The sequence below is a fragment of the Megascapheus bottae genome, chromosome 18, assembly GCF_031878675.1.
Source record: "Megascapheus bottae isolate mThoBot1 chromosome 18, mThoBot2.hap1, whole genome shotgun sequence".
NCBI classification, from domain to species: Eukaryota; Metazoa; Chordata; class Mammalia; order Rodentia; family Geomyidae; genus Megascapheus; species Megascapheus bottae.
Genome location: NC_143526.1, coordinates 30,388,328 through 30,413,709, shown reverse-complemented (window position 1 = coordinate 30,413,709; position 25,382 = coordinate 30,388,328). Strand labels below are relative to the sequence as shown.

At 43.9% G+C, this 25,382-nt stretch overlaps 1 protein-coding gene across 1 annotated transcript in view; it reads right to left on the bottom strand.

Moving 5' to 3' along the window:
- The window catches only part of Raly (RALY heterogeneous nuclear ribonucleoprotein), a 48,817-nt gene extending 39,258 nt beyond the window's left edge, over positions 1 to 9,559 (bottom strand). The window contains exon 1 of the mRNA XM_090352190.1: positions 9,338 to 9,559. The gene's annotated coding sequence lies outside the window, so the exon portion shown is untranslated. The remainder of the gene's footprint in view (positions 1 to 9,337) is intronic.
- Positions 9,560 to 25,382: the final 15,823 nt, after the last annotated feature.

Here is a 25,382-nt window from a genome sequence, read left to right as displayed (position 1 = left end):
TCCCTGAAATGAAGAAACTACAGGGCAAAGAAGTTATTCTTCATCTAGCATTTAAATACAACTTGGCTTCAGAACAGTACAATTATTTTTTACTTGCTCTGGGAGCCTATATATAAGAAGTCATCATCAACCTGCAAAATATGGAACATTTATCTCCTTCCCCTGTTTATTAGTAGCAATATGAATGATACTCTAGTCATCATCTGTGTTTTTGCTCAAGATGTTCCCATTATACAAAATCCCTTCAGTATAATGCAGTATAAATCTCCGATGACTTCCTAGGTGAAAGAAGCCCATGAGCTCAGATGTCTCTGGCTAGACTGAGAGAAAACAAATATTAGCATTTATAAGCACAGACAGAATATTAGAAATAAGAATGGCTTTAGACAGCATATGGTCATTACCCATAAATGCCACAAGTCCCATCCAAGTCAAATACATATTCACTTATGCTGAATATACCAGGTAATACACACCTATAATTACATTAGTAGGGAAGTTGAAGTCTAAGGATCTTGAGTACAAAGCCAGCTTAGATACATAATAAGACCCTCAAAAAGGATGGAAAAAAAAAAGCTTATATTATATCTCCTAGCTCTAGAGAAACTCAGATCACTCTTTCTGACCAAAGAGATTTCTACTGTTCAATACCTGCCACTCACCTATTATCTCTGGCAAATGACTGATGGATTTTTTTTTTTTTTGGTCAGTCCCAGAGCTTTTGCACCATCCTTAGGCTTTCTCAAAGCTAGAGCTCTATAGCATCATTTCTGGCTTTTTCTATGTATGTGGTTTCGAGGTATCTAACCGGGGTCTTTGTGTATGCTAGGCAAGTACTCTACCACTAGGCCAAACTACCAGCCCGACTCATGAATTTTTTCACAGGTAAATTGCTTCATAGCAGGCTCTTTGATATATTTTTCCCATAACAACATTATGAGGAAGTTAAGACAAGGAGGATTAGCCCCATGCTATAGATAAGAAAGTGATGGTTTAAGAGAGAAAATCATTTCTCTAGTCTACCGGGAATTATCAGTACTAGGAAACAATAGATCTTAGTCACCTAAGCCAAACTATACACCAAACTACCTTATTGTCAGCAACATCTTCATGATGTTATCTTTGAGGGACATAACTTCAAAGAACAGACTACACATAACATATTTATATTCCCCTCAGTGCCAAGAGTAAGGCACTTATCAATTATGCTATTTCTAATCTGACTCAAGAATCCAAATATCTAAGCCAGGGCAACAAAGACAGAAAGGTACTAAGATTTGTCCTACTGTGTCCCTCCCAATACTAAAAATAATTGAAGACAAAAATCAAGTTGTATGTGGTTTGTATGTTCTTCACAGGAAGAACACATAGTAGGTACTCCATGTTAAACCAGAGAACTAAACCACCAAACACAGTAGATAACTCTAGCCAACTGTATTTATTTGTAGTATCCAACTCTATTAATTGTAGTAAATGTTGACTTTAATAGGTGTAAAAGTCAACCAAGGGTGAGTTTTTAAAGTTTAAAGTTATTCTTGTGCTCAACTAATTCATGCACAGCCCTCATTACTATACTGACGATAGTTCTCAGGGCCAGCTTAAGCCATATGCAAGGAAAAAAAAAAGTCCAAAAGCCTTAATTTAAATGGTCTGGGAGGGGTGTGAGGGGGGGAGGGAAATGGGTACCAAGACATGTGAAAGGGTATCAATGTACGTGAATTAATGCACCTTCTATCTGGCAAATATCATGTAACCCTTTTACTAATTACAATAAAAAACGCAAAAAAAAATAAATAAAATAAAATAATAAAATGGTCTGGGAAAGTAAGAAACATTCAACTTCTCAAAATAGAAGGATCATGGGGCCGGGAGTTTGGCCTAGTGGTAGAGTGCTTGCCTAGCATGCACGAAGACCGGGGTTCGATTCCTTGGTCCCACATACATAGAAAAAAAAGAAAAATGTCAGAAGTGGTGCTGAGACTCAAGTGGTAGAGCTCTAGCCTTGAGAAAGCCCAAGGACAGTGCTCAGGCACTGAGTTCAAGCCCAGGACTGGCAAAAAAAAAAATAGAAGGATCATAATTTAGACCCCAAAAAACTCAAAGTTACAGAAATGAGTTCTTTTAAATTTACTGTTGAGCTTGCTTTCAACTAACACAAACTGCAAAGGAAACTAGACAAATAGATCTAAAGAAGTCATGCCTTTAAATTTACTAAAATCCTTAACAAAGAAACAAGAGACAGCTAAATACCAGATAAATGCCTCTAGAATAAAGAAAATCTGGTCAAAAATACTAAGCTTTGAAACTTGCTCTTCAAAAAGAGAATACTTATTTGGAATAATGCAACGATTCTTGACAAATAAGCAGAAATACTCAGTCCTAATAAGGTATTTCAAGAACAGGGAATCTCACATAAGAATACCTACCTCATAAGGCTAATTCTTTAAAGAAATGTAAACTTCTGACTCAATTTTTATCCAGCCCTATTCTCCCGTTCTGTGAGATATCTATAGTGTTTATTTTCTCCTTTATTATTTGCTTTTAAGCAACCATTTAACAAACATATTTAAATATAATTTTTATAGTCTTAAGATTTACAAGTATGCCCATGGGACTATGGCTCCAAGTTTATAATGGAAAGCAACAGAAAATTTGCTAAATTTGTCTCAAAGTAATTTTTTTTTTTTTTTTTTGGCCAGTCCTGGGCTTGGGCTCAGGGCCTGAGCACTGTCCCTGGATTTTTCTCAAGGCTAGGGCTCTACCACTTGAGCCACAGCACCACTTCTGGCTTTTTGCTACATATGTAGTACCAAGGAGTCAAACCTGGGTCTTTGTGCATGCTAGGCAAGCATTCTAACACTAAGCCAAACTCCCCGGCCTCAAAGTAAATTTTCAGCAATCAGTCCATTCCAAAAAGCAATACCCATCTGTTTATACACTGAAAGATATTTTCCATAAGCCTAGAATTTAGAATTTAATCTTGACATACTCTCAATGCTCTAGTATTTTCTTCTTCCAGAGATAAATTTCTAAAGCCACTTCCATAAAACTAGAGATTGAAACTGCTAAAAGGAAAAAATATCACAAGAAACGTATTCCAACGCTATTATTTAAAAAAAAAAATCCCAGAGTATTAAGTAGTTACAATTAACATGAGTTTGGCAAGCACTAAAAACCCCAGAGCCAGGTGCTATAATCCTAGCTACTCAGGAGGCTGAAGCCAGCCCAACAAGAAGGGCTGTGCGAGGCTTTTTGGCCAGTCCTGGGGCTTGGCCTAGGTACTATCCCTGAGCCTTTTCTGTAGTACTGAGGAATTGAACCCTGGGCTTCATGCCTGCCAGGCAAGCACTCTATCGCTAAGCCACATTCTAAGCCTCTGTGTGAGACTCCTATTCAGAGTAGTAGAGCTCTAGCCTTGAGCAAAAGAGCTCAGGGACAGCACCCAGGCCCAGGGTTCAAACCCCAAAAACAAAAACACTGGGACAGGGAGTTTGGACAAATAGTAAGAGTGCTTACCTAGCATTCATGAAGTCCTGAAGCTCGATTCCTTGGTACATAGAAAAAGCCTAAAGTGGTGCTGTGGACTCAAGTGGTAGGGTGCTAGCATTGAGAAAGCCCACGACAGTGCTCAGGTCCTGAGTTCAAACCCCAGGACTGTCAAAAAAAAAAACCAAAACACTGAAAGCTCTTTCCCCCAGTGCAACTTAATGAACAGAATACATTAGGAGGATGGCCAGATTTGCCCTTTAATCAGCTGACCACTCCCACTACAAATAAATGCCCCCGGAGAAACCTAAATATTCAATCACAGGCCCCTTTCCCTAACCCAGCTTGATGCTGGGTATCTTTGATAAATACTGAGTAGTGGAGAGCTTTAACAGCTTTTCTGGAGACGGAGACTAAAGTAACAATTTCCCAACTTCCTCTTTTACTTCCAGGTTAAGACGCACTTAGCAGTAGAAACCAGACAAAGTGATCCTCAGGCTCCCATACTAAACTTCCACTTCTACCTGACTGTCTGCACTTCTGGAATCCTAAGGGTCTATGAGCTGCACTCTGATCACAGGTCTGAAACTTCCTTTTAGTATCCAAGTGAAAGCAGGTGATGTGCCCGTTATTTTCTTCCTTCCAATTATACACTTAAATACAGATAAAATTGAGTAACAGATTTTTCTATTTACTCAGGTGCATCTCCATCTCTGCTCTCTACCATTACCTAAGAAAGAGAAAGAGAAAGGAAAATTGCTCCCAGAAATATCATCTAAATTATCTAGACTCATAAAATGTTATTGCTGAAAGCAACTTTGCAGGTCATCTCATCATTATTTCCCTTCATTATTCAAATAGATAAACTGAGACATTTGCCACTGGACAAAAAGACTAAAAAAATAAAAATAACCATCTGGGCACTAGTGGCTCACCCTTGTAATCCTAGCTACTCAGGATGCTAAGTCCTGGAGCACTAAGTTCAAAGCTAGCCTGAGAATTGGAGAATCTAGCCAGACACGGTGGCTCACGCCTATAATCCTAGCTACTCAGGAGGCTGGGATCTGAAGATCATGGTTCAAAGCCAGCCAGGGTACCAAAGTCTGTAAGACTCTTATCTCCAATTAACCACCAGAAAACCGAAGTGACGGTGGCTCAAGGGGTTAGGGCAGTAGCCTTGAGCTGAAGAACTTAGGGACAACACCCAAGCCCAGAATTCAAGTCTCACAGCACCAGCTGTGAACAGAAAAGCCAAGCAAAAGTGCAAGGCCCTAAATTTTTGGTAATAGCAAACAAAAAGAGGCAAGGGGGCCCATCAGATTTTTAGGGAGAGCACATCGTGATCAAACATACCCTGCTTCCCCGTCTCTGGAACCTTACCTATCCCAACCCTCTAATGGCGTTAGGACAAAATTCCAGTGAGCTTTCATAAACACTTCACCCTAAAACAGACACAGCAATAGTCAAATCAAAGAGAATTTTGACTAAAAAGCAACATCTAATTCCAGCCTAACCACATGGTACAGTAAGGACCCATATATACACTTTAAGAATCCAAATGTTAATCCTGCCTGTGTGCTTTTTTAAAAAAAAGGAGACACAGATTGGGGATGGGAGTTTAGCCTAGGTGTAAGAGTGCTTGCCTAGCATGCATGAAGACCAGGGTTCAATTCCTCAGTACCACATAGATAGAAAAAAGCTGGAAATGATGCTGTGGCTCCAGTGGTAGAACTCTAGCCTTGAGAAAGCCCAAGGACAGGACTCAGGCCTGAGTTCAAGGCCCAGGACTGGGGGGGAGAAGGGGGGACACAGAGAGGGAGTTAATCCACTTCATCAGCTTCTGAGACCTTTCAATCCAAACTGCTGCTGACATAACACTGTTATTTCTGCTCACTGCATCTCTCCTTACATGCAAAGGCTGGATGGTCAGAAAAGTAGGTAACCACAGGGGAGAAGTTGTCTGTTCTATTTTAAGGGCTGTATTTTTCTGAAAATATAGAAAAGACTATCACAAATCCAGGAAAGTTTTCAGCAATAAGGAAGTCCAATCCTCAAGAGAGAAGAAAAGCAGAGAAAACTTTACCAGAGACACAACGAAACCCAGATTCCCGCTCAGGGGCTTCATGTCACACCCTGCTGCGTGAGAACTAGTAGCAATTTTGTGTTCACTAAGCACTCTGCAAAGAAGGAAGACAATCAAAGTACCAGTCACAAAAGACAAACACTAGCCTCTAATCCTTGCTACTCAAGAGGCTGAGATCTGTGGATCACGGTTCAAAGCCAGCCCAGCACTAAAGTCTGTGAGACTCTTATCTCCAACTAACCACTAGAAAACCTGAAGTGGCACTCTGGCTCAAGGGGTAGGGCCATTGGGGCCTTGAGCTGAAGAGCTCAGGAACAGTGCCCAAGCCCAGAGTTCAAGCCCCTTAACCAACAAAAAAACAAAAAGAAAAAATAAAATACTGTATGATTTCACTATATGAGGTCTACAGTGGTTAAATTCAGCACAGAAAGTAGAATGACAGTTGTCAAGGGTTAAGATGCAGGGATGAGAAACCTTTTTTTCTGCATACAGCCATTTAGATATTATTTATATCATTACAGGCCATTCATAATTAGTAATACAGGCATATGAACTAGCAGCATTCCATGTCTGGCATGTCATGTAACAAATGATTTTGCAGACCAGCCCACACTTTTCTTCACTCCTGGCATGAGGGAATAAGGAGTTAAGTGTTCTTGGGTACTTCAGTTGGGAGAAGAAAAAAGTCTAGAAGATGGATAGTAGTGATGGCTGCACAATGTAAATATGCTTAATGACACAGAATTAAGCATGTTTAAATGGTTAAAGTTATAAAGTTATAAGTTTAAAAATATATTGTTGCTGAGCACTCTGGCTCACACCTGTAATCCTAACTACTCAGGAGACTGAGATCTGAGGATCAAGGTTCAAAGCCAGCCCGGGCACTACAGACCTAGAGACGACTCTTATCTCCAATTAACCACCAGAAAACCGGAAGTGGTGCTGTAGCTCAAGGGGTAGGGTGGTGGCCTTTAGCTGAAAAGCTCAGAGCCAGGCCCTGGGATAGGGCAGTAGCCTTGAGCTGAAGAGTTCAGGGACAGCACCCAGGCCCAGAGTCCAAGCCCCACGACCAACCCCCCTTCCCCCCCCAAAAAAATACACACACACACACACACACACACACACACACACACACACACCCAGAGCTGGTGGCTCACACCTGCAATCCTAGCTTCTCAAGAAGCTGAGATCTGAGGACAGCGGTTTAAAACCAGCCAAGGCAGAAAATTCCATGATTCTGATTGCCAATTAACCAGCAAAAGGCAGGTGTGACTCAAGTAGTAGCTTACTTAATTTGAGCAGAAAAGCAAAGCCAAGTTCAAGCCCCACTACTAGTACATATACATATATATGTAATTTTCTTAAAGCCTGCCAGTTTAAAAGTTTGCAGTTTAAATCCTGATTTCACCACTTCAGCTATTACATGTAATTGAGAAAAATCACAAAACTTCTCTAAGCTTTTTTCTCCTATAGAACAGAATGGTACCTGGTTCATAAGTATTCTGAAGATTAAATGACATGTTTGTTCCACTGTTAAATTCTCAGTCCAGTCAGTGATTGGTAGAACATGTAAAGTACTTATTGTCAGCTATTTACTATTACAACAAAGCACTTTCATAATAATTTTCTTTCCATAGTCCCCTCAACTCTTGAGTTTACACATAAAGAAATTGGTTCAGAGTTCCACAATAGCTCAGAGGGCTTAGTCTGTGCCACAGAAAATGCCTCCATGAGGCATTCTGTCTGCTATACATATTAATTCTGTGACCTAAAGCAAGTGCCCCTGCTATGTCTCCACTGCCTTACAGTAAAAAGGAGACATAAAAAAGGATATTCCTTTACACTAAGTAACAAATGTAACAAACCAGATACTGGTTATAGGAGTCCTATAATCATAATACAAAACAGAAATGACTAACAAAGACACCTGACAATTCTGTCTTACAAAATCTGGCCTCCTTTTAACGTTAAAACACAAGGCACAGAAAATGGCTGGGACTACAGAAATGCCTTGAGGATTCCAATTACACAGAAATCCTGATCTTAAGGTCTGAAAAAGATTAGTGCCCTTTTAAGAGGTGGCAAGGTATAGAGGGAAAAAATTAAAAATTACTAGCCTGAAAGACTGAGAATTATAGTTCTATTATTAAGGAGGTCTGTGAATTTAGACAATTTACCTCCCCTTTCCAGAGTTCACAAATAAGAAAGAGGGCACAGTCAGATATGAAAGTTGGACCTTACAATATGTAAGGCTTCACCTTCGTGTATACCACCATTCCTCAATCTAGAATTTTGAGGGTGAGGGAAACCAAAACAGATCTACTAATACAAACGTCAGGAGAATCAAGAGCTGGCAAAAGAACTAACTTCCCAGTGTGATTTTTAGATTCACTTTACCATTAGAATCAAATACATCAGAAAACTAGAGCACTTCCCTAATTTTAGTGCACTTCAACCCCCTTGGGCCTTTATCTGAAAACAGAAAAAAATAGTACTAAGAACATACAGGGTATAGAGGGAAGAACATAACGTCAACAAAAAACAGACTTCACTATTTCTAAGACTTGAGGATTCCTTAAGCCAAACACCACAGATGTGCAATTGTGTTTGAGATCTGGAGTGCCCAACATTCTTAACTTGCAAAGGCAACACCAGCAAGAACATTCACCCTAACTTACTTTCCCTTGGAGCTCTGGTAGAGTAGGATTTCATCTGTACTACAGTGGACATTCATCCAGAGTTATGTCTCTATAAACTGTGTGACCTAATGATGTAAACCAAAACACCCTTTGCAATAACAGAGGACATGTGCTTACATCAGGGAAAAAAAGTGACAGGTACCAGCATCACTGCTTTACACTTCTGTGGCTACAAGTGAGTTAGATTACATTTTTTAATCTATCTGTACCTTGATTTCCGCTTCTGTAAGTGGAGATAACTCTAGAGGACCGTTGTGAACATTAAATGATAGACGCTTATGAATTTCCTGACTCAATCTCATTAAATGTTACCTGTTGGTGTATAAGCCTTCTCTCCCAAGCCCCTTCCCTCCCCGCTTGAATCCATGATCATCCAGTGAGGTTAGTTTCCATCTTTGATCTATTTCACAAGGGAGCAAACACACTGGGACTCGGCCCCCAAAGGAGCTGGGACAAAATGCAGGATCCGGCCCCAACTCGAGGGCCTGTAGCTTGTTCCTATCTGTATCCAAGATGTGCAAAGATCCCTGGACCGCAGAGGTGGGGTCCGAAGTGAGAGAGCCAGGCAGAGCTAGGTTTGCGCGCTTAAAGGAGTCTGAAGACCCAGTTCTGGCACGAGAGGCAAGAAGCAGCCCCAGGCCAAGGCCGGAGCCAGGGACAGGCCCGCCCGAGGCCTCCCCAGCGAGGCCTCCGCTCCCCTCCTCCTTCCTCCCTCCTCCCTCCTCCCCTCGCCGGGCGGGGCGGGGCGCAAGCACAAAAGACTCCAACTTCCAAGCGGCGCCGGCGCCGGCCCACCCCAACTCCTGGCCCCGGCCCGGCCCGCGACGAGGGCGGGCGGCGAATGCCAGGAGGCCGGGAACCGGCGCGAGTGGGCCGGGGCCGGCGACCCCGAGGGGGGAAGCGGAGGGGGGGGGGGCCTGGAGTGAGTCGGGCTCCTAGGACTCCCCGAAAGGCTGAAGAACAAGAGTTTCTAAAAATAGGTAGCAGCCCTCCTGCACGCGTGGGAGACGAGAAGGCGCTGGGAACACCGCACACGCACCCCTAGGAGACGCCCGCAGCCGCCACTCACCCGCGCCGAGAGGTCTAGAGGAAGCCGCGCGGCACAGGACACGGCGCCGCCGAGCCCGGAGGCGGAAGGGAGAGAGGAAGGGAAAGAAAGCAGGAGGAAGGAGGCGGCCCCGGCCGCGGCGTGAACAAGCGGCGCACCGCGCGAGAGGCTCCACCGCCACCACCCCCTCAGCTCCTCAGGATGTGCCCGCAGCTCCCGCGCCGCTCGCGCTGCACTGACGGAGCGCGAGCCCCTCCGCCGCGAGTCCTTCCCTCGGCCCGCACCACTCAGGCGTGCGGCGGGGGGGGCCTCCCGGAGCGGGCCCCCAACTCCCGGCCCTCCCCTCCGCCCTGGCCTCAGGCTATGCTTCCTTCTCGCCCGCTTTCCCAGGGAGGATTCGGTGACACCGGCATTGGGACACTGCAGCCAGGGCCCGATACAGCCAAAGTACCCAGGCGTGTGGGGTCTCTCCACCCCCTAAGCCTGGCTTTGGAACAGTCCAAAGATTCGGCGGGGAGAGGAGAGGGGCGGGGCCTGGTGGAGGGGCGGGGCCGGGGGCGGGGCTAAAGTGGCTGACACCAGCCTGGAGCTCCGAAAGCGGGGCGGGAGAGGTGGTGGTGGATACCCTGGGAATTGACGGAAAGAGACGGCTGTTGGAGACTTGGGAGGCCTCGGAGGACCCGGAGCCGGGGCCTTGTTTGCTAGAGGAGGGGTGGGCGGAGCTAAGGGAGAATTTCCGGGAGGTGGGCTCCAGAGGGAGGAGACTTCAGAAGCCGACTGGGTGGAGGCCGGGCCCAGGGGAAGCCCTGGAGCCGAGCGATTCTAGCGGACCTGAAGAAAGCGAGCCCGGAAGCACAGCAGGCAGGAGGAGGGCGGGCCAAGCGGCCACTCTGGGGAGGGGCCGGAAGGAGGCGGGTCCTAAAGGAGGACCAAGTGGGTGGTACTTGAGGTTGGCAAGGCCTGAGGTATGGGCCCAAACCTGTAGGAAGGAACCTGGAGAGGTGAGGTCCTTTTCCCTTCCAAGGAATCTGAAGCCCCGGCTGAGCGAGGATGGTTGCTGGCTGTCGAGCCTGGGACTGGACGGAGAGGCTGCTGTGAGGGTGGTCTGGGGAGAAAGTGCCACTTTATTCACAAAAACCAACAAGTAGTTACACAGCCTTCTAGGGGTGCAGGAGGTGTTTTAAGACTTAATCTGGGTGGAAGTTTTTCTCTGCTGGGCTCTCATACTTGAGTCAGTGTTGCAGCCTCCAGGGTCTCCTCCCATGCTCATGCTTCCTGGCTTCTGAGGGCACAGGAAGACCTTTGTCAGCCGTAGACCTCCCTGAAGACTAAGAACAGCCTGGATTCCCCATCCCTCTTCTGACCCGTGTTTTCATGAGTGTATTTTTCACACCGCTTTGCCTAGAACTTGACCAAGAGATGGAATTCCTGAGACGCGAAAAGTTTGAAATGAGTGTCCTGATTCTGCCAGACTAGCAGCAATAACGCTCGTCTGTCATTTGATGACGTCCATAGCCTGCTTTGAAAGAAAGAGAAACCCAATGGAAGAGATGGTGACATTGGAGAGCAAGGCCTGGGACATCCTTCCCCAACGTTTCTGCCTAAAATATCTCATATGGCCTCTCGTTCCATCATGTCTCCCTCACTAGAATTTAAGGCTGTTATGTACTGTTGTGTATATTACTGTGTTCCCAGACCAGACAGTGTCTAGAACACACCTAGTGTTCAATAAACACTGAATTGAATCAATCAGTACTCAGCCCAGGTTTTACCCACCTCTCCTCTTTCTGGCCACTCCCTGATTCCTTGCTTCCTTCCCCATATTTGCGAGGGTACAGCACAATCTCTCCATACTCTCTTGTAGCAGTTTCACTGCTTGGATTGCCCCTCCTCTTCTGCCCAAATATTTTCAATTCCTCCTTCAACAGCTCAGGAACCACTTCCTCAGAGAAGGCTTCTCCTACCTTCTTTCATCAGACAAGATAAGGCCATTACCCTGCTCTGTTCATTGCCTTGATTATAAAATTTGTTTGTGTCAATCAGATCCTGTTCATCACTGGCATTTAAGATTATGTTGATATTCTATAAAGTACTTAGTGACCTGCAACCTGCTACATCTGAGGTCATCAGCTATTATTCTCCTTTTCCAGCCACACTTTGGCCTCTTCCTTGTCTTGTTTTTGCTTTTGGTTCGTCACAGGTTTGAACTCAGGGCCTGGGTGCTGTCCCTGAACAATTTTGCTCAAGTCTAGCACTCTGCCATGTTAAGCCACCGTTCCACTGCCTCTTTCTTTTTCTGATGTGCCAAGTGTACTACTGCTAGGAGAGCCTTTGTACTTGCTGATTGTGTCTTCCTCAAATGTTCTTCTTCTTTTTTTTTTTTTTTTTGCCAGTCCTGGGGTTGAGCTCAGGGCCTGAGCACTGTCCTTGGATTTTTCTCAAGGCTAGAGCTCTACCACTTGAGCCTCAGCACCACTTCCGGCTTTTTCTAAGTATGTGGTACCAAGGAATCGAACCCGGGTCTTTGTGCATGCTAGGCAAGCACTCTACCACTAGGCCAAACTCCCAACCCCTCAAATGTTCTTCTTCATAGATTGGTATACCCGCCTCATCTTCAAGTGTCAGCTCAGAAAGGCTTTCCTTGTACTTCCTCATACCTTGTCCTGATAGATGTTTCTGCCTGACACAGTTTCGCTTGTATACTTGTTTATTGTACATATGTATATTTGCTTATCATCTCCTCATCTTCCACTTCAGTGCAGTCTCCACAAAGACAGGAGACTGTCTGTTTTGCTATTCCTTCATGCTTAAAATAGTAGGCTCTCATTCACTGTTAAATGACTACAAGCTTGACAGAGAAATTCCATGAAGACTCCCGGCATTGTCCAGATGAATCTCTGAAGCTTACAGAGTGCAGGGACAGGTTTCTAAGGAACATTTATGGAGCATTTGCTATTTGCTATAGTTGTTAGTCAATCTACTGATTGCTTTTCTTTCTTTTTTTTTTTTTTTTTTTTTTTTTTTGCCAGTCCTGGGCTTAAACTCAGGGCCTGAGCACTGTCCTTGGATTTTTCTCAAGGCTAGAGCTCTACCACTTGAGCCTCAGCACCATTTCTGGCTTTTTCTAAGTATGTGGTACCAAGGAATCGAACCGGGGTCTTTGTGCATGCTAGGCAAGCACTCTACCACTAGGCAAAACTCCCGGCCCTACTGATTGCTTTTCAAGCTTAATTCCCTCAACAGCTTTATGAAGCAGATACTATTATAATCCCTACTGAACCAATAACAAAAAACTCTCACAAATAGGTTAACTTTCCAAAAGACTCTAAAGTCCAACTTTAGAGTCCAAATGATTATTCTATCCTATCTTCTGATTATTAAAGGCTCACTTATAGGTTACAATAAAATTGATGAATGAGGAATAGCTACTCTTTTGGTTTCTGGCTGGTATGGTACACAATGTAATGCTAACATTTGTAGCAGAATATCTTTTCAGCTGCTATACCATAAAACCTGATGCAGATTTTGGAGGAAGACAAGTCTTAGGAAATACAACAAAAAATTGAATCGTTGGCCCATCTCTGAGCCAATACATCTGTTGGGGGGAGGGCTTGAACTCAGCCTGGGCACTGTCCCTGATCTCTTTAGCTCAAGGCTACCACCCTATCCTTGAGCCAAGCCCCACTTCCCATTTTCTAGAGGTTAATTGGAGATAAGAGTCTTAAGTCCCTTTATGCCTGGGCTGACTTTGAACCTAGATCTTCAAATCTCAGCCTCCTTTGTAGCTAAGATTACAGGTGTGAGCCACCGTGCCTGGCTCCAATACATCTTTAAACCAATACATCCTTATAGTTTGAGTAGTTTCTGTTGAGGTCCTATAATGTAAAACTGCAATTTCCTATTAAAACATGAGTGGGGCTCAGTGTCTTCCATCTCTATATGGGGGTCGTGTTTACAGAAGGCTGTAGCATACCGAGATCCGGGGAGCATCAGATATGAAGAGAGGAATGTAAGAGCTAAGGGTTTCTGGAGCGTAAGATACCAGTTGATGGGGAGAAAACAAGTACAAAAAGTAGACTACAGCTGGGTGCTGGTGGCTCATGGCTCTATCTAAGCTATACAAGAGGCTGAGATTTGAGGATCATGGTCCAAAGCCAGCCTGGAGCTGGAAAGTCCATGAGACCCTTATCTCCAATGATGCACCAGAAATCCAGAAGTGGCACTGTGACTCAAAATGGTAGAGTGCTAGCCTTAAGCAAAAGAGCTCAAGGACAGAAACCAGGCACTTAATCTGGTTCAAGGACTGATGTAGCTTAGTGGTAGAGCACTTGCCTAGCATGAAGCCCTGGATTCAAACCTAACATCAAAAAAAAAAAAGAAAAAATGAAAAAAAAAAAAAAACAGGCACTAATTGCTCACACCTACATCCTAGCTACTTACATGGCTGAAATCTGAGGACTGCAGTTGGACACCAGATCAGGAAAGAAAGTACATGAGCTATCCCAGCTAACCAGAAAAAAAAGCCAGAAGTGGAACTTTGCTTCAAATGGTAGAGCACTAGCCTTGATCAAAAAGCTCAAGAAGAGGGCTGGGAGTTTGGCCTAGTGGTAGAGTGCTTGGCTAGCATGCACGAAGACCCGGGTTCGATTCTTTGGTACCACATACTTAGAAAAAGCCAGAAGCGGTGTTGAGGCTCAAGTGGTAGAGCTCTATCCTTGAGAAAAATCCAAGGACAGTGCTCAGGCTTAAAGCCCAGGACTGGGGGGAAAAAAAAAAGCTCAAGAAGAGTGCCCAGGTCTGGAGTTCAAGCGCCAGGACTGTCCCCCACCCAAAAAAAAGAATCCAACTCAACTGAATTTTTTAAAATCTTCTACCAATACTACAAGGTCATTTCTGGTTTTATCCCCATTTCAAGCATCAAAAGTCCTACATGGGTTCCCTATTCCTTCCACAAGCCATAATACATAAGTTGTGGTGCTAACGCAAAATCTCAGAATGTTATAGAGCACAATTTTAAGAACCATCATTCTTTTCCACACTTATTCTATAAAAAGGGAAAAATGAGGGCCGGGAGTTTGGCCTAGTGGTTAAAGTGCTTGCCTAGCATGCATGAATACCCGGGTTTGATTCCTTGGTACCACATACATAGAAAAAAGCCAGAAGTGGTGCTGAGGCTCAAGAGCTAGAGCTCTAGCCTTGAGAAAGTCCAAAGACAGTGCTCAGGCCCTGAGCTCAAACCCAGGACTGGCAAAAAAAAAAAAAAGAGATTTATGTGATCTTACATTACAGTACAATTCCACTTGCTATCTATATATGCACATTAAAATTTTAAAAAAAAGGGAAAAATGAGGCTTAGATTTATCTAAGGTTCTACAGGGCATCAGTGGCAGGCAGGAATAGCTGCTTCCAAGGCTAATAAAGCTTTTCAGTGGGAATGACATTACTTCCTACCTACCTTCCTTCCTTCCTTGTAGTTGGAATAAAGGTAGTCCTCTAGAACTCACTTCCAAATTCCAGAACTCTCTATTGCAAATTCCAAAAATAAATTCTCAGCTACTCTACCAGAAAGAGATTAAGACTTTCTGCTTCTGGTTCCAAGGACAAAATTCTAGGGAAGGGCTTTGAATGATCTAACATGAACAGGTACCCATTCCTAGACCAGTTATCTGGCTGGAGGGCCAGCCATTGTACCAAACTAAGAACCTTTCTTCTACCTATCACAGCGAATAAGGAAGGGGCTTAGATAAGGAGTTCTTAAGAGCCTGGTTACAGTTATACAACCAGAGGAAGGTGAATTTCCATTGTTCTGGGCAAATTAAATAACAGACTTCTATTACACCTAACCCATAGTCACCCCCACCAAAAATTAGTCCATGCTCAGTTCTCATCATTCCCCTTACTAAAAAACCTCCGGTGGCCTCCCATTGCCATGCCAACGATATGGATCAAAAATGCAAATACCTACAGAGGCCAAAATGCAGGTTGAGAGGAAGGCAGAGGGGAGGGGACAGTACTGTGGTGAACTGTTGCTAAGATGCAGATGTGAGATGCTAGATTTTTTCAAGAGAAACCCCAAAATCTGTGTTCCATGTAAAACTGCTCAAGATTTTAGCATCCCCCAAACACACTGTGTTTCAGTTTTCTTACTTTTTAGTGCAATGTTGTTGTTATTATTAAGGTATTCTTATATAAAAGGGTTACCATTTCATAAGTCAGGTAATGAGTACATTTCCTTTTTGTTGAACAATGTCATCATCCCTTCCTTTGCTTTCCCCCAGTTTCTCCCTCCCATCCCTGTCCACTAGTTACATTGGTCATTTTTCACATAGCATATACTCAATAGAATGATGGCATTTGTTCACCCTCCCTTTCTGGCCACCCAAAAGAAAAAAAAAAAGGCAAAAACAACCTACCACCACCACAAGCAGCAATAACAACAACATAAAAAGCATGTTTCTATTTCCTGGAATTCATTTTGATGAATAGCATTTTAAGTGTTCAGAGAAGTTACATCTTTAGGTTCTTCCCTTAAGGGTATTCACCTTTATCTGACTGTTTTTGTGTGACTGTTTACAGTCTTGTATAGGTCATCACATCCAGTTATATTTTAGATCTAGCTTCCACATATGAGAGAAAACATGTGCCATTAGTCTCTCTGAGCTTCGTTTACTTCGCTTAGCATAATTTGTTCTCAATCCATCCATTTTCTTGTAAATGATATAGTCTTTGTAATGGATGAGTAAAATTCCATTGTGTATATATACCACATTTTACTGATCCACTCATCTGTTATAGAGCATCTGGACTGTTTCCACAACTTGGCTTTTATGAATAGTGCAGGAATGAACATGGATGAGCAAGTGTCTCCACTGTATCCTGACTTGTAAGATCTGGGTAGACGTCCAAGAATGGTATGGCTAGGTCATGGGGAAGTTCTATGCCCAGTTTAGTTTGTTTGTTTGCCTATACTGGGACCTAAACACAGGGCTTGGGGACTGTCATTGAGCTGCTTTTTCTCAGGGCTAACACTCTTTTTTGTTTGTTTGTTTGTTTGTTTTGTGGAACTCTGTGCCTGGGCATAGTCCCTGAGCTCTTTAGCTCAAGGCTACTTCCCTATCCATTGAGCCACAGCCCCACTTCCAGTTTTCTAGTGGTTAATTGAGATAAGAGTCTCACAGATTTTAGTGCCCAGGCTGGCTTTGAATTGTGATCCTGAGATCTCAGCATCCTGAGTAGCTTGTATTACAGGCATGAGCCACCACACCTAGCTTTCAAGGCTAACACTCTACCATTTAAGCCACAACTCCACTTCCAGTTTATTTTGCTTGGAGGGGGCAGGTAGTTTATTGGAGTCTCATGGAGTTTCCTGTCTAGACTGGCTTCCACCCGACATCTTCAGGTCTCAGCCCCCTGAGTCGCTAGGATTAGAAAAACAAGTACCGGTACCCAGCTTATAGTTAGTTTTTTGAAGAACTGCCTTCCAAAATGGTTGTACTAGTTTATATTCCCAACTAAAGTGCAATAGGGTTCCTTTTCCTTCAATATCCTCACCAACATTTGTTATTCTATTTCTTTTTTTTTTTTTTTGCCAGTCCTGGGGCTTGAATTCAGGGCCTGGGTACTGTCCCTGAGCTTCATTTGCTCAAGGCTAGCACTGTACCACTTCAGCCACAACACACCACTTCTGTTTATGTGGTACTGAGGAATCAAATCCAGAGATCCAGAGTGCATGCTCGGCAAGCACTCTACCACAGAGCCGTATCTCCAGTCCTGTTATTCTAATTCTTTTTTTTTTTTTTTTGCCAGTCCTGGGCTTGGGCTCGGGACCTGAGCACTGTCCTTGGACTTTCTCAAGGCTAGAGGTCTACTACTTCAGCCTCAGCACCACTTCCGGCTTTTTGCTATGTAGTGGGATACTGAGGAATCGAACCCAGGTCTTCGCGCATGCTAGGCAAGCACTCTACCACTAGGCCAAACTCCCAGCCCCCTGTTATTCTAATTCTTGATGTTGGCCAATCTAACTGGATAGAATCTCAAAGTTGTTTGAATTCCTATTTCCTTTATGACCAAAACTGCCCAGGTTTTAAAGAGTGGCTCAAAAACTTTAAAAATAAACCCATGGAAATAACTTGTGCCAAAGAAAGTAGATCTATAGGCCAATTATTATTGGCTATGGTGTCTGAAAATTGCCAATCTCTTTGCTTAAAGTTAAAGTCTGTAATTAGACAACTATGGAGTATGTATTACTAAACTATTTCTGCATAACAAACCACCCCAAGAGTTAAGTGGTGCTTTTGTCTCAAGGAGTTATTGCCTAGAGAAACTTTCTTCCATTTCTTTACTTTCACATGTTCTGGTATTTCCTTATCAAAACCAGGTACCAATATTGCTTGCCTCAGGAAGCCCTTCTCATCTCCCCTGTAACGCACATTGTCACTGACTAAGTCTAAATGAGTGCTCTGCCCTGCAATGGTTAGAGCACTTATCTAGATCACTTAAAACCAAAGTCTGTCTAGTTCATCTTGTACTCATCCAGCATAGTCACACGGGACTGTCTGACTGGATTAAAGTGAACTTGAACTCCAAATATCCTTGGAGATGCTTTGGCCCACCTTTTCCATTTTATAGATAGAGATGTGAAGCTTACAGAAGGGAATTCGCCTGTCACCTACAGTGAAAACTGTCCATCAAAAGCGTTGTGAAACAGAGTGGGACCCATCCGATCTTGACTCCTTGTACAATGCAGATGAAACTCTGTGTTAAGTCCTTGTTGATGTATTCTCTGCCACTTGAATAGAAAACATCGCTCATGGGACCGGGAGTTTGGCCTAGTGGTTAAAGTGCTTGCCTAGCATGCACGAAGACCCGGGTTTGATTCCTCGGTACCACATACATAGAAAAAAGCCAGAAGTGGTGCTGAGGCTCAAGTGGTAGAGCTCTAGCCTTGAGAAAGTCCAAGGACAGTGCTCAGGCCCTGAGCCCAAGCCCAGGACTGGCAAAAAAAAAAAAAGAAAAGAAAAGAAAACATCGCTCATTTCAGATACCTCCATTAGCAAGTTTTAGCCAGGAGCTGGCCCTCCCGAGTGTTCAATAATTGATAACATTATAGCCAGAAATTGAATGAGCAAGCCTCTGTTCAAGCCCTAATCCTGCCACTTTATCTGACAAACTTCTCAAGTTCTGTAGGCACCATTTTCTTCCTGGGTAAAGTGGACATAAATTACATTTACCTTGAAAGTATTGTGAAGCTAGAAATAATGTGTGTAGGGTCCCCTGATACATAGAAGGTGCTGAGGAAATACTGAGCTTTTAGAATGATTGTTATGGATGATTGCAGAACATGAAAATCCAAAAGCTCTGGCTTCTCAAAGGGGAGAGAATCATTCTGGAGGCTCATCTCTTCGAGACTATAAATCCATATTCTTTTCCTAAACTGATAACCATTTAGAAAGGAACAGGGGAACAGAAGAATAGCTGTAAGGAGAAGAGGAAGGAAGAAGACCTGGAGAAAAGGTGAGCAGGTCATGGCTCTCTGGCTTTCCCTGATTCATGTTCTACCACTCCATCCTCAACTCATCCATCCCTTCACTACATTGGGCTCAGGCCTTAACAGGTGTTGAGATGAGACCACCGTTTTTGAGCACCTTGGCTAGGACAGAAGAAAGTGAAAAAGTGGCAGAATCAGAGCAACCCTGAGGACAATAGGTAACAGGCGCACAGTTGACAATCTCCACCCCCTGTGACTAGTGATAGGGGCTCAAAGTTATGAGGGAAGCCTTTTTAGATTAAGCAAGGTATGTGTCACTTGCTCCTCCCTGCCTCAGAACTTAGAGCCCTTGCTCTATCCTCTGCCTTGCCCCAAGAGTGGTTTCCACACTCATGACTAACAAAGGACAGGCTGCTACCTTTAAAATATGGTCTTCATATGGCTGGGAGTTTGGCCTAGTGGTAGAGTGCTTCCCTAGCATGCATGAAGACCTGAGTTCGATTCCTTGGTACCACATACATAGAAAAAGCCAGAAATAAGCTGGGCACAGTGGCTCAATGTAATCCTAGCTACTCAGGAGGCTGAGTTCTGAGGATCACAGTTCAAAGCCAGCCCAGGCACTAAAGAACCTGAGACTCTTATCTCCAATTAATCACTAGAAAAAAGGAAGTGGGGCTGTGACTCCATGGGTAGGGTAGTAGCCTTGAGCTGAAGAGCTCAGGGACAGCACCCAGGCCCAGAGTTCAAGCCCCATGATCCACAGAAAAAAAAAAAAGGAAAAAAAAGAAAAAGCTGGAAATGGTGCTGTGGCTCAAGTGGTAGAGTGCTAGCCTTGATAAAGCCCAAGGACAATGCCCAGGCCCTGAGTTAAAGCCCCAGGACTAGTCTTCATTAAGTAGGGAGCAAATCCTTCTAAATCTCCCCCTCCCCTGTGCCTTCAAGCCTTCTAACTAGAGAAGGCACTGCCTCCCACTTCTGAATGACCTTACTCACCCCCACCTCATCCATGAGCAGCAGCAATGAGATCAGAGCCCTCAGCATTAATTGAAATTGACATTGCAGGCTTACGTGCCCAAGCAGAAGCATATTAGAAAAAATATCAACAAGGAAGTCTTAGCATCTGTGGCATTTGTTTTAATGAGAAACCCCATTATTGAAGCATCTTCTTGGAAAAGGATTGAGTGCTCAAGAAATAATAGCTACTTGCAAATCCCCTCCCCATACACACTGTTCTCCCAATGTTCAGAAGAGGCACACAGACTTTCCAGTTAGCCTTGTTGCAATCCTGATCTCCCAGCTGCCTTTCTGCAGACCTCACCCTGCACATTCCCCTTCTTAGGATCCATATGGTGCTTCTCCAGATCCATTTGGCTATATTAAGAGTTCTTGGCCAAGCATTGGCCTTTTTTATTTACTTTTTTTTTCTTTTGCCAACCCTGGGCTTCAATTCAGGGCCTATGCATTATCCCTGAGCTTCTTTTGCTTAAGTAAGCACTCTACCACTTGAGCCACAGCACGACTTCAAGCTTTTTCTAGTTATGTGGTACTGAGGAATTGAACCCAGAGTTTCATGCTTGCTAGGCATGTACTCCATCACATTCCCAGCCTCCTAGGACTTCTTAATTGCCGAGCCATAGGTATTCTCAATGAGATGGCCTAAGATTTTGTCAGTTTTGAACCCAACTGGGACTTGGATGGCATTTGACTCAGGCCTATCCAGTCAGGACTCCTTTCTCCTATCTACTCAAGAGCCCTTTTTCACTTATGGACAGTCAAGCCAGTCACTTGGGTTGGCACTATGGATTGAAACCTAGTGTGCTTTCTGAAAGCCTGCTCTTGCCAGGAAACACTACAAGGCAAAAGCAGACAGGAGATCTGAGAGTTAAAAGGAGGAAGGACACTCAGGGGCTATCAAATTTTATTCTGCCAGTGAAGTGCACACTCTCTATCCTCACTCTCAATCAGATACTATGAGGATAATTGTTGTAGATGGCTAAATTTGGTGACTAATGAACTACAGCCCTGAGCATTCACATGCCTACCTACGCCCCTCTCACATGGGCTTGGCACTTGGCCATTGATGAAGATGTTCTGTGGGACATCAGCAAGGGTAATGCAGGCAGAAGTTGAGGCCTGGGCTCTTAGAATGTTCACTTTTGGGAAACTTAAAGAACTGGACAAGCAGTCCAACTACCTTACTGTGAGAGACCATGTGGAAAAACTGAGAACAGAAAGATCAGAAGTCCAGCCGTGCCAACTTGCCTGCTGAGCCCAGCCCTCAACCAATCTGCCAGCTGAATAAAACCAGTGATGGTCACCAGCAAGGTCACCTGAGTCCAGTCTGTGTTGAACAGTCATAAGAAAATCAAATGGTGCCACATGCTGGTGACTCATGCCTGTAATCCCAGCCAGATCTGATGATTGCAGTTCAAAGTTAGCCCAGGCAGGAAAGTCTGTGAAACTCAATCACCAATTATCCACAAAAAGCCATATGTGGAGCTGTGGCTCACCAGCGCCAAAGTTCAGAGACAATATCTAGCCCCCAACTAGGGAAAGAAAACTATGGGCAAATCAAATAGTTATTGCTTTAAACCACTAAGCTTAGCTGGGCGCTGTGGTTCACACCTGTAATCCTACCTACTGAGGAGGCTGAGATCTAAGGATCATGGTTCAATGCAAGCCCGGGCACAAAAGAATGTGAGACTCTTATTTCCAATTAATCACTAGAAAATGGGAAGTGGGGCTGTGGTTCAAGAGGTAAGGTGGTAGCCTTGACCTGAAGAGTTCAGGGACAGCTCCCAGGCCAAGTTCAAGCCCCATTATCCACCAAAAACAAAAATAAAAACAACCAAAAACTACTAAGCTTAGGTATACTTTCCTACACAGAAATAGATAACTAAGGGGATGGGAGTTTGGCCTAGTAATCGAGTGCTTGCCTAGCATGAATGAAGCCCTGGGTTCGATTCCTCGGTACCACATATATAGAAAAGCTGGAAGTGGTGCTGTGGCTCAAGTGGTAGAGCACTAGCCTTGAGGAAAGCCTAAGGACAGTGCTCAGGTCCTGAAATCAAAGCCAGGACTGATAAGGAGTGCAAACTCGTTCAACCACTATGGAAAGCAGTATGGCAGTGCCTCAAAAGGCTAAACATAGAGCTCCCCTATCTATGACCCAGCAATTCCACTACTTGGCATTTACCCAACCATCCAGAAACTAGGGCATACTAAATCCACTAGCACAACAATGTTCATTGCAGCATTATTCACCATAGCAAAGATATGGAACCAACCTAGATGTCCCTCAGTTGATGAGTGGATCAACAAGATGTGGTATTTGTACACAATGGAATTCTATGCTGCTGTCAGAAAAAAACCACATCGACCCATTTGTTAGGAAATGGAAAGACTTAGAAAAAATCATATTAAGTGAAGTAAGCCAGACTCAAAGGAACTTAGGCTCAATGGTTTCCCTCATTTGTCATAATCAGTAGAAACCTTGGGCTCTACTAGCAGAGATCTGCAATAGAGCAAAACCTTGATACATAAGGCCATATAGTATGAAGCTAATTGAAAGGACCTCCAGGATATTGAAACAAAAGCCATATAATGAATGATTGGTGTCCTTAATGTACTATGTTGTCTCTCATCTCTTTTGCTGTCCCTTGGTTATATCATATTGTCACAGTATCTCACTTTGTTATCTGATATATTGGATATATTTGTATTTGGTTATTTGAAATTTGATAGGGAAGGGGGGAAAACAAGATGAGGGGTGGAGGTGGGGGGGTAATGGGGACCAAGACATGTGAAAGGGTATCAATGTATGTGAATTAATGCACCTTCTATCTGGCCAATATCATGTAACCCTTTTATTAATTACAATAAAAATATTATTAAAAAACAGAAAAGAAAAGAAAGAAAGAAACAAAGAAAGAAAGAAACAAACAAAGAGAAAGAAAGAAAAAGTAGGCAACTAAAAGGACATTCCTATTGAAAGACCCAAAGAGGTCTCAAAATTCTCTCACACCTGAGAGCACTTTTCATTTCTTTTCTTTTCTTTTTTGCCAGTCCCGGGGCTTGAACTCAGGGCCTGGGCACTGTCCTTGAACACTTTTGCTAGATGTCGTAGGACTTGAACTGGGGATCTGGTAGTTAAAGCTAGCCCTCTACCATTTTGAGCAAAAGCACTACTTCTAGCTTTCTGGTGGTTAACTGGAGATGGGAGTCTCACAGACTTTCCTGCCCAGGCTGGCTTCGAACCACAATCCTCAGATCTCAGCCTCCTGAGTAGCTAAGATTATAGGCGTGAGCCACCAGCTCCTGGCTAACAATGTTATTCTGTTAGTACTCTCATTTTACAGATGAAGAAGTTGAAGTCTAAGGAAGGGAAGCAACAGACCCAGCCAAGCAGAAGCACAACTACTATACACACCCTTCTGTATTAGCTCCTTCCACTGAGGTGAGACAACACAAATGAGCTTCTTCTTGGAACCTCAGTTTTTCAAATTGTTGCTCATAAGAACCAAGTGAATGGACAGACAAGAATAAGTGATGGGTGAGGATGGGGTGGGAAACAGAAGCCAGCTCCAGTCAAAGGTCACCATGTCAAAACATTCCCTAGTTAAAACATGCAATGGGAAAGGACACCAGATCCAATGAATGCCCCACCTCTCAAAGAGGCAGATTTCTGAGGATATTTCTTCTCCAGTGCTATATTATTCTGGTCAGTGAGCCAACTTTGGGTCTGTAGCCAGGAACAGTTCTCAGCAGGATTCTGGCTACAGTAATCATCTCTGGAGGGCTGGGGGGATACAGACAGGGGCTGGCAGTCCATGAGAGATGGGTTCTCATTCCATTAAACCCTGTGTCCTGGGCCCTCTCCAACTCCCCCCTCCACTGACTCAGCAGAGAGTCAGTCCATATGTGGGTCCGTGTACTATCCTTAACCTCTCAGGTAACATTGCCAGAAGATACAAGAAGGACCCACACCAGTTAGCACCAACTCAAGTAGAGGAAGAGGTAGGGAATACAAAAGGATAAATCTTTTACTCAAAAGGGGTTCAGGGTGTACCTCAGTGGCAGAGTACAAGGCCCTGGGCTCAAGAGTAGAACATTTGCTAGCATGTATAAAAGACCTAAGTTCAATTCCCAGCAACCCCGCCCCCTCCAAAAAAGTGTGTGGGAGATGGGGGTAAAACAAGAAAAAAAATAAGTCACTAATCAAAAGTAAATAGCCTATAAATCTGCTTTCCCTATAAATTTCAAAGGCTCATATTCAATCCCCTAATTAATAAAATCTCTGTGAAAGCCAGGCACTGTGGCTCATGCCTGTAATCCTAGCTACTCAGAAGGCTGAAATCTGAGAATCACGGTTCAAAGCCAGCTCAGGCACTAAAATCTGTGAGACTCTTATCTCCAATTAACTACCAGAAAACTGGAAGTGGTGCTATGGCTCAAGGGTAGTGTGGTAGCCTTGAGCTGAAGAGCCCAGAGACAGTGACCAGGCCCAGAGTTCAAACCCCATGACCAACAAAGAAAAAATGTGTGTGTGTGTGTGTGTTTGTGTGTGTGTGTGTGTGTGTGTGTGTGTATGAAATCTCTGTGAGGAGGGCATCTGTACTTGCCTTGATCAATATCACACTTTGTAGTTTGCAACATGGTGCAACACACACAAAAGATATGGAATAAATATTTGTTGAATGAATACATGCTCTATATTTTTCCACCAGTGGCTTATTCCCCTTCAAGATCCAAGCTATTTGGATTTAATTAGTTTATTGCAGCTTGTCCAGAACTAGGCAGGAATGCTGGTATTTTCTCTCAGACAATTAAGTACTTTAGTGGAGAGCCAGGGACAAATGACTGCTCTCTGTGCCTTATACAAGCCCGGCTGGCCTTGCAGAAAATGCTGAGGCTGTCAGAGCACCAGCTGGTGACCGAAGGGCTGTGTGTGTCCCTTCCATTGAATGCCCTCTTAATTAGTATAAATAATAGCTGGGCTGTCCCTTTCTACTGCTGTATGTTTGTCTCCACAGCTTATTATGATCAGGGATGAGCAGTCTGCCTTGATTCTTTATGTAGATCTCCGTGGCACAGAGCTGGATCGCAGGACCAACAGTGTTCCTTTCTACTTAGGTGAAGTTGAGAGAGTCATTTTCCCTCTCCAAGCCTTGCATTTTTTTTTTGCCAGTCCTGGGGCTTGAACTCAGAGCCTGGGCACTGTCCTTGCGCTTTCTCAATACTAGCACTCTACTACTTGAGCCTCAGCACCGCTTCTGCCTTTTTCTGTACATGTGGTACTGAGGAATCAAACCCAGGGCTTAACAAATGCTAGGTAAGCATTCTATCACTAGTCCACAGTCCCAGCCCAAGCCTTGAGTTCTTTATCTGGATGAAGAAGCATCGAGTATGACGCTTGATTTCTTCTCTGCATAGCCTCTTCTCATAATGTACAAACACAACAGGTTTTTTCAACATTACAGGCCTATATAACTCTTCTACAAGGATCCTTGTCATGATGTGAGTCAGTGAATCCTGAGTTCAAATCCTGACACTGTTTCTTTCGGACTGTGTGACAAAAAA